The sequence below is a fragment of the Oncorhynchus kisutch genome, linkage group LG7, assembly GCF_002021735.2.
Source record: "Oncorhynchus kisutch isolate 150728-3 linkage group LG7, Okis_V2, whole genome shotgun sequence".
Lineage (NCBI taxonomy): Eukaryota > Metazoa > Chordata > Actinopteri > Salmoniformes > Salmonidae > Oncorhynchus > Oncorhynchus kisutch.
The window spans coordinates 24,519,847-24,532,179 of record NC_034180.2 but is presented as its reverse complement, the minus strand read 5'-3'; the positions used below and the strand labels follow the sequence as shown (position 1 = coordinate 24,532,179).

General features: G+C 45.4%; 1 pseudogene; it reads left to right on the top strand.

Moving 5' to 3' along the window:
- The first annotated feature begins 3,355 nt into the window (after positions 1-3,355).
- Positions 3,356-8,289, top strand: LOC109894819 (ADP-ribose glycohydrolase ARH3-like; annotated as a pseudogene).
- Positions 8,290-12,333: the final 4,044 nt, after the last annotated feature.

The following is a 12,333-nucleotide window of genomic DNA, read 5'->3' as shown; positions in this document are numbered from 1 at the left end:
ACATTTCATATAAAACAACTGATGAAAAATACCATTAAACATTTTAATGTCACAGTAGTAGTTACTTGGCCTCTGTGAATAATTTTTGGGGCCTGCAATTTCTGAGGCTGGTATCTCTAATTAACTTATCCTCTGCAGCAGAGGTAACTCTGGGTCTTCCGTTCCTGTGGCTGTAATGAACACGAGGGGAGACAGAGAGCTGGTTTCAAGAGCAGGGCACAGCAGGTGTTTAACTGTAAAGGACCATAGGAGGAGGCAGGTAGCTGGGTCCAGGGGCAGGCACAAGGTCATACACAGGGTGTCCAAAAAGGCAACAGTACAGGCAGGGAAAAACTAGTAAGTCATCCGGGAGATCAGGCAATAGGTAGATAACAAGAAATCCGATAGGCTAAAGTACAGGCAGGGAATAGGCAAAATGCATCATTAGTGAGGCAGGCATAAACTATCATACACGGGTGGATTAAATTACAGGACCACCAGCACTCCGAATAGAAGTGTGTCACAAAACAAACAATATCTCACAATGATGGGGTGCAAATAACTGAACTAAATAGGGGGTAACAATGACATACAGGTGTGAACAGGTGATCAGAATTCAGGTGATTGGAATCTGGAGAGTGAGTTGCAGTCAGGGGATCTATGTGTTTGAGAGTGTAAGTTGGAAGCAGACGTTACAGTGGCAGTCCTCATGAGAGCCAGTTTCCTTGTAGCGCTTGATGGGTTTTGCGACTGCACTTGAAGAAACTTTTAAAGTTCTTGAAATGTTCTATATTGACTGACCTTCATGTCTTACGGTAATGATGGACTGTCGTTTCTCTTTGCTCATTTGAGCTGTTCTTGCCATAATATGGACTTGGTATTTTACCAAATAGGGCTATCTTCTGTATACCTTGTCACAACACAACTGACTGGCTCAAATGCATTAAGAAGGCAAGAAATTCCACAAATTAAGAAGGCACACCTTGTCACGTCTGCTCTCCATCAGTACGCACACCTGCCTTTCCCGTCACACTCATCAGCGTATTATTGGACTCAATCACCAGTTTACCTCCCTTATATTTGTCAGTTCCCCATCTCTGTTCCCCACTGCTGCATTAATTGTAATTTGTCTTTGTTTACCCGCGTGCTGACGCTGTTCCTGTCTTGTTACCTGTCTGTTCTGCGATAAATGTTCAACTCCCCGTATCTGCTTCTCATCTCCAGTGTTGGTAGTTACAGAATGCAGCAGCCATCACGCCTTCTTGCACTCAAAGGCACCAGGCTCCCCAGCATTACACTCTCCTGCCACCATAAGTACGGACACCTGCCTTTCTCATTCACGCGCATCAGCGTATTATTGGACTCACCTGAAATCAATCACCTGTTTATTACCTCCCTATATTTGCTGCATTAATTGTTGTTTGTCTTTGTTTACCCGTGTTCTGACGCTGTTCCTGTCCTGTTACCTGCTTCTCATCTCCAACGTCGGTCGTTACACACCTGTTAGTTGAAATACATTCCAGGTGACTTACCTTATGGAGCTGGTTGAGAGAATTTTATTTTATTTATTTATTTTATTTCACCTTTATTTAACCAGGTAGGCAAGTTGAGAACAAGTTCTCATTTACAATTGCGACCTTGCCAAGATTAAGCAAAGCAGTTCGACACATACAACGACACAGAGTTACACATGGAGTAAAACAAACATACAGTCAATAATACAGTATAAACAAGTCTATATACGATGTGAGCAAATGAGGTGAGATAAGGGAGGTAAAGGCAAAAAAAGGCCATGGTGGCAAAGTAAATACAATATAGCAAGTAAAACACTGGAATGATAGATTTGCAGTGGAAGAATGTGCAAAGTAGAAATAAAAATAATGGGGTGCAAAGGAGCAAAATAAATTAATTAATTAAATACAGTAGGGAAAGAGGTAGTTGTTTGGGCTAAATTATAGGTGGGCTATGTACAGGTGCAGTAATCTGTGAGCTGCTCTGACAGTTGGTGCTTAAAGCTAGTGAGGGAGATAAGTGTTTCCAGTTTCAGAGATTTTTGTAGTTCGTTCCAGTCATTGGCAGCAGAGAACTGGAAGGAGAGGCGGCCAAAGAAATAATTGGTTTTGGGGGTGACTAGAGAGATATACCTGCTGGAGCGTGTGCTACAGGTGGGAGATGCTATGGTGACCAGCGAGCTGAGATAAGGGGGGACTTTACCTAGCAGGGTCTTGTAGATGACATGGAGCCAGCGGGTTTGGTGACGAGTATGAAGCGAGGGCCAGCCAACGAGAGCGTACAGGTCGCAATGGTGGGTAGTATATGGGGCTTTTGGTGACAAAATGGATTGCACTGTGATAGACTGCATCCAATTTGTTGAGTAGGGTATTGGAGGCTATTTTGTAAATGACATCGCCAAAGTCGAGGATTGGTAGGATGGTCAGTTTTACAAGGGTATGTTTGGCAGCATGAGTGAAGGATGCTTTGTTGCGAAATAGGAAGCCAATTCTAGATTTAACTTTGGATTGGAGATGTTTGATATGGGTCTGGAAGGAGAGTTTACAGTCTAACCAGACACCTAAGTATTTGTAGTTGTCCACGTATTCTAAGTCAGAGCTGTCCAGAGTAGTGATGTTGGACAGGCGGGCAGGTGCAGGTAGCGATCGGTTGAAGAACATGCATTTAGTTTTACTTGTATTTAAGAGCAATTGGAGGCCACGGAAGGAGAGTTGTATGGCATTGAAGCTTGCCTGGAGGGTTGTTAACACAGTGTCCAAAGAAGGGCCAGAAGTATACAGAATGGTGTCGTCTGCGTAGAGGTGGATCAGAGACTCACCAGCAGCAAGAGCAACCTCATTGATGTATACAGAGAAGAGAGTCGGTCCAAGAATTGAACCCTGTGGCACCCCCATAGAGACTGCCAGAGGTCCGGACAGCAGACCCTCCGATTTGACACACTGAACTCTATCAGAGAAGTAGTTGGTGAACGAGGCGAGGCAATCATTTGAGAATGCCAAGAGTGTGTAAAGCTGTCATGAAGGCAAGGAGTGGCTATTGGAAGAATCTCAAATATAAAATATATTTGGATTTGTTTAACACTTTTTTGGTTACTACATGATTCCATATGTGTTATTTCATAGTTTTGATGCCTTCACTATTATTCTACAATGTAGATAATAGTACAAATAAAGAAAAACCCTTGAATGAGTAGGTGTCTAAAACTTTTGACATGTAGTGTATACATATTAATATTGCGCTGTTAAATTAGATCTTAGAATGTTGAGGCACTAGCCGCTTTGAATAGAGGGGCGTTGTGTACTCGGTGTGGAAGGCTACTTGGCGATATTACGCTCCGCTGGTTGTCTGAAAAGCTCTGCACAACATGGCCGTCATGGAGGTGCGGTCAGTGGGAGCTGGAGGACCAGCCTCTTTGTCCTGGTTTAGCGGTGCACTGGTTGCTGTGTTGCTGGGAGACTGCGTTGGCGGATAATTTCAATGTGCCATGTGTCCATGCAAGTCATTTGTTTATTGAAAAAAAAAATGCTCACGTTAAATCTACGATTATCACAAAGCATCACTGTGTGTCCCAATCTTCATATTACTTTGGCTTCCAACAAGCACGAGGAAACAGCGCAATAACCTCTCTTCCTGCGACGTGAATAGGCTATATTCAGTAGCCTATATTATGTTTTATTGTTACACACCAGATAGGTGCGGTAAAATGTGTTGTTTTACATTGTCAGGCATAGTAGTACAGTGCCCCTGGGGTAAATTAGGGTTAAGTGCCTTGCAAAGGGCCTATCGACCGATTTTTCACATTGTCGGGTAGCGTTTTCGAACCAGCAGCCTTTCGGTTATTGGCCCAGCGGGTTATTTTCCTGTGTCTGGTCCGAACTGCATTCTCATCTGCAGGGAACCGCACCATGGTACAAATTGAATCTGACCGAGACGACCCTTTTTGAGCGAACCACTGTGCGCTCCCGAGTGCGGACAGTGATCACACCAGCCCAAACTCATCGAACAAAGGGAGAAAACGCACCAGAGTTTGGAAAACAGACGCTCCAAACCAATTCGGTGTGAAAGCCCCCTAATGTGTAGGTCTACAGTACAAATACTCACATTTATCACCATGCATCTACCTCCCCTAAGCCCTATCAAATATGTGCATTGCTCAGAGCAACATTAAGCAATTTATTGAATAGAAAAAGGCTACACATTTATAGCTGTCTTCTGTGAATGTGCCCCTAAGCCCAATATCACACACCCATCACCACATATTCTCATGTCGTCATCATATCGTCGTTGTGGTTTCCCCTCAGGTATTTTACATTACGTGATGACACTGCCATGACACGCTGTTTGGTCCAGTCTCTTTTGACCAGGGCAGGGTTCGACTGGGCAGGTTTCGACGAGCAAGACATGGCAAGCAGGTAAAGTAGACAGAGGTCTGTCTGCATTACAGTTTCAGTACTGTTCATACGCACCTATTAAGCATCTATAAATTATATTTAAAAACAATATTGCTTTTCTCTGCAGGTTTGCAAAGTAATACAGCCATTCTGCAGGGCAGGGGTACGTACGGGGCAGGTGTAATCCAGGTGTTGAGGAAGCTTGAATCTCCATACTTGAATGATCTTCCAGCCAGGACTGGCTCAGTTCAGTGGTCGTGGCTCATTTGGGAATGGTGGTGCAATGAGGTTAGCGGCTCAATAAGTACAGCTGTACTTCTGTATATCCTCTCTCTCTTTCTCTCCCTCTCTTTCTGCTCCCGGTACTCCAGGCTTGGTGCGACGCTGACCCACTCTTGTTCTCTGTGTTACAATGGAGCAGTACTCCAGGCCCTCACGGTCCACCTGCGCTTACAGGGGCTTTGGAACTGCCACATAAGTTTATTAACAAACTCATTTTATAGATGGAGGAGGTGGAAGGAGAAGATGCTGCTCACAGTGACGCCAGAGTGTAATTACTTTCTGTCACACCCTGATCTGTATCACCTGTCTTTGTGCTTGTCTCCACCCTCCTCCAGAGGTCGGGCCATCTTCCTCGTTATCCCCAGTGTATTCCTGTGTATTCCTGTGTTCTCTGTTTGTCTGTTTCCAGTTCGTCTTGTCAGGTCTTACCAGCGTGTTTTCCCATCTCCCTGCTTTCTCAAGTTCTGTTTCCTAGTTTCCCCGGTTCTGACCATTCTGCCTGCCCTGACCAGGAGCCCCGCCCATTGTCTGAAGTCAGCGCAGCCTGCCCCGGGACGTCTTCCTGTGGGCTCGGAAGTTGCCCCGGACCTCTCTACCATTCCCGCAGAGTACCAGGACCTCCGGGAGGTTTTCAGTAAGGCCCAGGTCACTTCACTTCCTCCCCACCGACACTATGATTTCGTGATCAACCTTCTCCCAGGAACCACACCACCCCGGGGACGACTGTACTCTCTGTTGGGTCCGGAGACCAAGGCCATGGAGACCTACATCGAGGACTCCCTAGCTGCCGGGTGTATCCGTCCTTCTGCCTCCCACACTGGGGCAGTGTTCTTCTTTGTGGAGAAGAAGGACAAAACCCTACGCCCATGCATTGACTACCGGGAGCTCAATGACTTCACGGTGAAGAACCGCTATCCACTACCACTCATTGCCTTGGCCTTCGAGCCGCTCCAGGGGGCCACCATTCTTTCCAAGTTGGATCTGTAGAACGCCTACCATCTGGTGCGGATACGGGAAGGGGACGAGTGGAAGACTGCCTTCAATGCAGCCATTACGAATACCTGGTCATGCCATTTGGATTCACCAATGCCCCTGCTGTGTTCCAGGCCCTGGTTAGAAACATTCTTCGCGACATGTTGAACTGGTTCATTTTCGTCTACCTCGATGACATCCTCGTTTTCTCCCACTCAGCCCAAGAACACATGCTCCACATCCGACAGGTCCTCAATCGCCTACTGGAACACCAGCTTTTTGTGAAATCGGAGAGAAATGCTAATTCCATCGCTCCACCATCCCCTTCCTTGGTTACATCATCGCTGCAGGAATATACAGATGGATCCCAGGAAGGTGAGAGCGGTGGTGGATTGACCCCAGCCTACATCCAGAGTGCAGCTGCAATGTTTCTTGGGATTTGCCAACTTCTATCACCATGTGGGGTTACAGCACCCTGGCTTCCCCCCTGTCTGCACTCACCTCTCCCAAGATTCCATTCACATGGTCCCCAGCTGCTGATCGGGCGTTCCGGGACCTCAAGCACTGTTTCACCACTGCTCCCATATTGGTTCATCCTGACCCGTTCAGTCAGTTTGTAGTGGATGCTGATGCTTCGGAATGTCAGAGTGGGGGATGTCCTGTCCAAGCGTTCTGCCCTGGACCTCAAGTTACATCCCTGTGCCTTCTTCTCCCATCACCTCAATGCAACGGAGAGGAACTACGATGTGGGGAATCGTGAGCTTCTCGCGGTGAAGATGGCGTTGGAGGAGTGGAGACACTGGTTGGAGGGGGCGGAACATCCGTTTATTGTGTGGACAGACCACAAGAACCTGGAGTATCTCTGCACCGCCAAGCGTCTCAATTCCAGGCAAGCTAGGTGGGACCTGCTTTTCACCTGGTTTAACGTCTCCCTCTCCTACCAACAAGGATCCAAGAATATCAAGCCAGATGCGCTGTCACGCCGCTATAGCCCCGTGGCTACCCCCGGTACTGGAATCCACTGCCCTGAGGTCGAACCTTCAGGAGGCGCCTCACCGTGTACGACAGTTGGCCGTCAATGATACTTACACAGATAGTACATCATTGGGATTTGGCTTCAGCATACAATTTTAGTTTAGAGGCTGAGAATTTGACATGTAGTACTAATGTGCAGTTAGAGAATGAGAACTTCAAACATAAGGGGATGCCTTTTTGAGGGTGCTTGAAGAAATAACTGATGCATGGAGGAGAGTTTTTGGATCTCAACTTTTCTTTCCTCTTGTTCTAACAAACATCTTTCTTTTCTGTTTTGCACCCAGCCTCAACGAGCCAGAGTTCCCATTCTGTTATCGTCTGCACAGAGTCAAGGACATGATGGAAAGGAATAGCGTCAGTATTGAGGAGGTCATATCTGATCTAGGTCAGTATTGACTCAGGGAGTAAATACATACTATATTTATCACGTTTCAGGTAAGACCCAAATGCAGACTGTGTTGAAGTAACAATGTTTATTACAGCAACAGGGGCAGGGGAATGACAGGTCAAGGCAGGCAGGGGTCGATAATCCAGAGTAGTGGGGCAAAGGTACAAAACGGCAGGCAGGCTCAGGGTTAGATCAGGCAGAGGTAGGTAATCCAGAGCAGGGGCAAAGGTACAGGACGTCTGGCAGAGTGGTCAGGCAGGCAGGCTCAGAGTCAGGACAGGCAAGGGTCAAGACCAGGAGGGTGGGAAAGAGCGACTAGGGAAAAGCAGGAGCTGAGACAAACCACTGGTTGATTTGACAAACAAGACGAACTGGCAACAGACAAACAGAAAACACAGGTATAAGTGTAATGGGGAAGATGAACGACACCTGGAGGGGGGTGGAGACAAGCACAAGGACAGGTGAAACAGATCAGGGCGTGACAATATTCAGTGGTGCCATTATCCCTCTGTCACAATCGTCGTAAATACACTCAGACCAAATCGCAGCGTGGAATCGGTTCGACATATTTTATTGATAGTCAAACACACAAAAAACAATAAAGAATCAACTACACGTGAAGCTCAAACAGTGCTCACAGGCAACTACACAGAAACAAGATCCCACAAAACCCAGTGGGGAAATGGCTGCCTAAATATGACCCCCAATCAGAGACAACACTAAACAGCTGCGTCTGATTGGGAACCATACCAGGCCAACAAAGAAATACACACTAGTTTACCCACCCTAGTCACACCCTGACCTAACTAAAATGGAGAATAAAAGGCTCTCTATGGTCAGGGTGTGACACCCTCTAAGATTTTTGTTAACTCTAAAAATCGGCTTCTTTCTGTGTTTGAACTCAGGCAATAGCATTGCAGCCCTACACTCTGTCCCCACTGCCATGTTCTGTGTGCTGCACTGCCTGGAGCCCCAGGATGGTCTGCCCAATCGCTACGTTGGCCTGGAGAGGACAATCTGGCCTTGGGGGAGAGGCACAGACACTATCGCCTGCATGCCAGGGGCCATTGCAGGGTCACGTTATGGAATTTATACTATCCCCAAATCTAGCAGAGGTGCTGTGAAGGGGCAGAGGATGCTGATATGAATACTTAGTACCTACAAACTCTGTACCACTAGGCACCGACTGAAGGAGACTCTGGGACCGACAGTCTGCCAAACACAGCAGCACACAGCCCCCTACTTACACAAAGGGACTTTGACCGAGATAAACATACAGTCATGACTGAAAATATTAGCACCCTAGATAAATTATTAGCAAAAAAGCCCTCTTCAATTGAAACCACAGGTTTTTAATGTGGTTCAAGTCTGGAGACTGAGATGGCCATTGCAAAATTGTCAATTAACCATTTCTTTGTGGATTTTGATGTGTACTTGGGGTTGTTGTATTTCTGGAAGATCCACTAGTGGCCAAGTTTCAGCTTCCTTGCAGAGGCAACCAGGCTTTTGGCTAACATTTCCTGGTACCGGGTTGACCTTAACAAGGGGCCCAGGACCAGTGGAAGTTAAATATCCCCATAAGATCCACCACCATATTTTACAGTAGGTATGGGGGTTCTTTTCTGTATATGCATCCTTCGTTCCACACCAAACCTACCACTGGTGTGCCTGGCCAAAGAGCTTTATTTTCATGTCATCTAACAAATGTAAATGCTTGGAGTTTTCTAAATGGCAATGTCACTTGGATTGAAACCAGTGCCATGGTCAGGTGACATGAAAATAGAGCTCTTTGGCCTCGCACCAGTGGTGGGTTTATAATCGAAGGAAGGATGCATATGCAGAAAAAAACCATACCTAGGATTTCAAGGATCTGGAAAGATTCTATATGGAGGAATGGTCTACAGTCCCTCCCAATATGTTCTCCAATCTCATAAAAAATCTAGAAGGGCTGTGTCGTTGTCCTCGGAAGGGGAAAACAGGTGTGCTAATAATTTCGAGCCCTATCTTTTTGAGGGATTTAAAAAAAAAACTTGTTAAACAAAATCTTTCTCTGAGTAATTGTATTAGTATAAAGACATATCATTTCATTTTTTTGCATGCAATATAGCTCAGTATTTGTTTCAGGTTAATTTTATACTGTCTTTTTTGCTCATCTTTATCAAGGGTACATTGATAGTGTCACGTCTACTTTCGCTCCTCCCCTCCGGCATTCGACGTTGTCGGTTTACTAATCACCTGTCCAGGGAACCATCATTACGGCACCTGGCTTTCATCATTATGGGCACCTGCGCTTCATCATTAAGCACTCCATTACCTCACTCATTACCTCCCCTTATCTGGCACTCCCTTAAGTTCCTTCCCCAGGCAGCATGGTTTCTGTTGTTCATGTCTAGATGCTACTCCTGAGTTGTATCGTTATTTGTTATATTAAATTTACCACCTGTTTCTCGACTCCCATCGTCGACGTTACAGATAGCTATTTCATACATCCTCTTATTCTGTGGTCCTCCTTTTGCCATCTGTTACACAAGCTAAACCTATTGCGTGATAGTGAGAAGGAGAGATGTTGTGAGGGGAAACAGCTTTTTTCACTCGATCTGTCCAACTTATCAGCTTATCGCCTCTAAAATGTAAAAAAAACACTATATAGAGTTTATATAATGTGTCATTACATACCTATTTGAAGGTTTGTGTCGAATTTGAATCGGGTTTTTAGGGCGGTGCTAAAGTGATCTTCAGAAGTAAACAGCAGCTTTTGAGAGTCATGAAATCTTGCAGTGATGATGCAAAAAATGACTAGGTATCCCCCTTACCCTGTCCCTTTCTTGTTTTTAAACGGTGAGAGCAGTGCTACACCTGGTGGAGAGAGGCAGTAAGACAGAATTAGTTGATTTATGCGCACTGTACGTTACGCCATGACACGTCACGATGTAACGTACAGCTTCTCCAACACTATAGAGCCATTACTATGTCAATCAACGCTGGAATAGAAACGTAGTTCACACCCCAGATTTTGATGTCAACAGTGTCGCTACAATCCCATTTGTTTTCTTTGCAGCCTCGTTTGAATGTCGCGGTTGCGCACATTTGTACGGAATGGGTTTAGCGTACCTTAGTCTGTCACGAAAAACCTAATTTCTGAATTTAACATGAGTTACTATACGTCTTCTTTTTGATAGAGAAAATAATTGAATTTTTAAAAAAAAGTAAAGTAAAAAATTGTATGATGTATTTGTGTGTTTGTTACTGACAATGTAAACCCAACATCTGCGAAATACAAGCCGAGAACTTTCTTTGAGTTAAAGTACAGGAGAGATAATTAGATGTTCCTCTTCTGACAATCCTCAGCAGTCGAACTTTCAGAAATTGAATGTGACAGAACAGGAAGAACCTGCGCGGACAGGTGAGGTGAAGGCTTCCGACTCTCGAACGCAATGATCACGAACATGCCAGGGATGATTCTGGCTCAGTGGGAGTAACATTTTTGGCCAGTACCCTGTATATTTCCAAGTGTATTATTTATTCCTTGTGTTATTTTTCTATTATTAAATTTTTTTCTCTCTCTGCATTGTTGGGAAGGGCCCGTAAATCAGAATTGAACTCTTACAGGCTGACCACACCGCTTGTGTCGTGTGCGCGAGCGTTGCAAAATACATTTAGAAATCGTGTAACACGGAACCCAAACCTTCTGCGCGCGTGCGCCATCGTGCATAAATCTATTTTGTCCCCCACACCAAACGCGATCACGACAGGCAGGTTAAAATATCAAACCAACTCTGAACCAATTATATTAATTTGGGGACAGGTCGAAAAGCATTATACATTTATGGCAATTTAGCTAGTTAGCTTGCACTTGCTAGCTAATTTGTCCTATTTAGCTAGCTTGCTGTTGCTAGCTAATTTGTCCTGGGATATAAACATTGAGTTGTCATTTTACCTGAAATGCACAAGGTCCTCTACTCCACCAATTAATCCACATATAAAACGGTCAACCGAATTGTTTCTAGTCATCTCTCTTCCTTCCAGGCTTTTTCTTCTCTTGACTTTATATTGCGATTGGCAACTTTCATAAATTAGGTGCATTACAGCCACTGACCTCGTTCGTCTTTCAGTCACCCATGTGGGTAAAACCATTGAGGAGATGGCACGTAGGTACCTGCTTCTATAAACTAATAAGGAGATGGGAGAGGCAGGACTTGCACCGCGATCTGCGCCAGAATAGAACTGATTTCTATTTTACACGCGTGAGCAGTGTGGGTGCAATAATTGAATAACATAGATTTCTACATTTATTTTGACCTGAGCTGTGTTCGAATACCCATAGTATATACTGTTAGTTCATTTTAGTAAACAAACGGTATCCTTTCAGTTGAGCGTACTAGCGCTTCGCCTGTCTGCCGGAAGTTGATGCTGTTGTAATGCAACCTCTTGCTAGCTTGTTAGCATAACAAATTAATACCAAGACTTTGGGTGTGTTGCTAAATTCAATCTGGAATGCCAAAGTGCGTTTCTCTCTCTCGGAGTGTTCAGAGCGCACACTGGATGCTCTGGCTGAGGAGTAGGGTTGATCCAAGGGTTCTGACCTCCCAACTGTAGTCAAGCACCTAAGCTAACTTGCTAGCTACTTCCAGTCACAAATGAGAGAACACCTCACTCTGACCATTTTACTCACCCTAGCAGAGCTGGTTAGGCAGTTTTCATGTTGGTGACTGTAACTGTGCTGCTGTCAACAATTTAATTACGCTTTTCTGCTGACGTTTACTGACACTGGCCACATTCAACGGCTGTTGAGCGTTAGTAAATCCATCCCTTATTCTGCGCTCTGCCTCTGGCACAGTCAGACAAGTGCTCTGAAATCGGAGTAGATAGCCAGAGCGAATTTACAAACGCACCCGAACAACTATACCACTTAGCTAAGCTATGATTGACAGGGTTAGCCATAGTAGTATGGTGCCCCCTGGAGCAAATTAGGGTTGAGTGCCTTGCAGTCGGATGCCAAGTAGTTGCCATACCAGGTGGTGATGCAGCCAAACAAGATGCTCTGCAGCTGTAGAACCTTTTGAGGATCTGAGGGCCAATGCAAATATTTTCAGCCTCTTGAGGTGGAAGAGGCGTTGTCGTGCCTTCTTTACGACTGTGCTGATGTGTGTGGACCATGTTAATTCCTTAGTGATGTGGACACAGAGGACCTTGAAGCTCTCGACCCACTCCGCTACATCCACGTCGATGTGGATGGGGGCGTGCTCGGCCCTTCGTTTCCCGTAGTCCAGGATC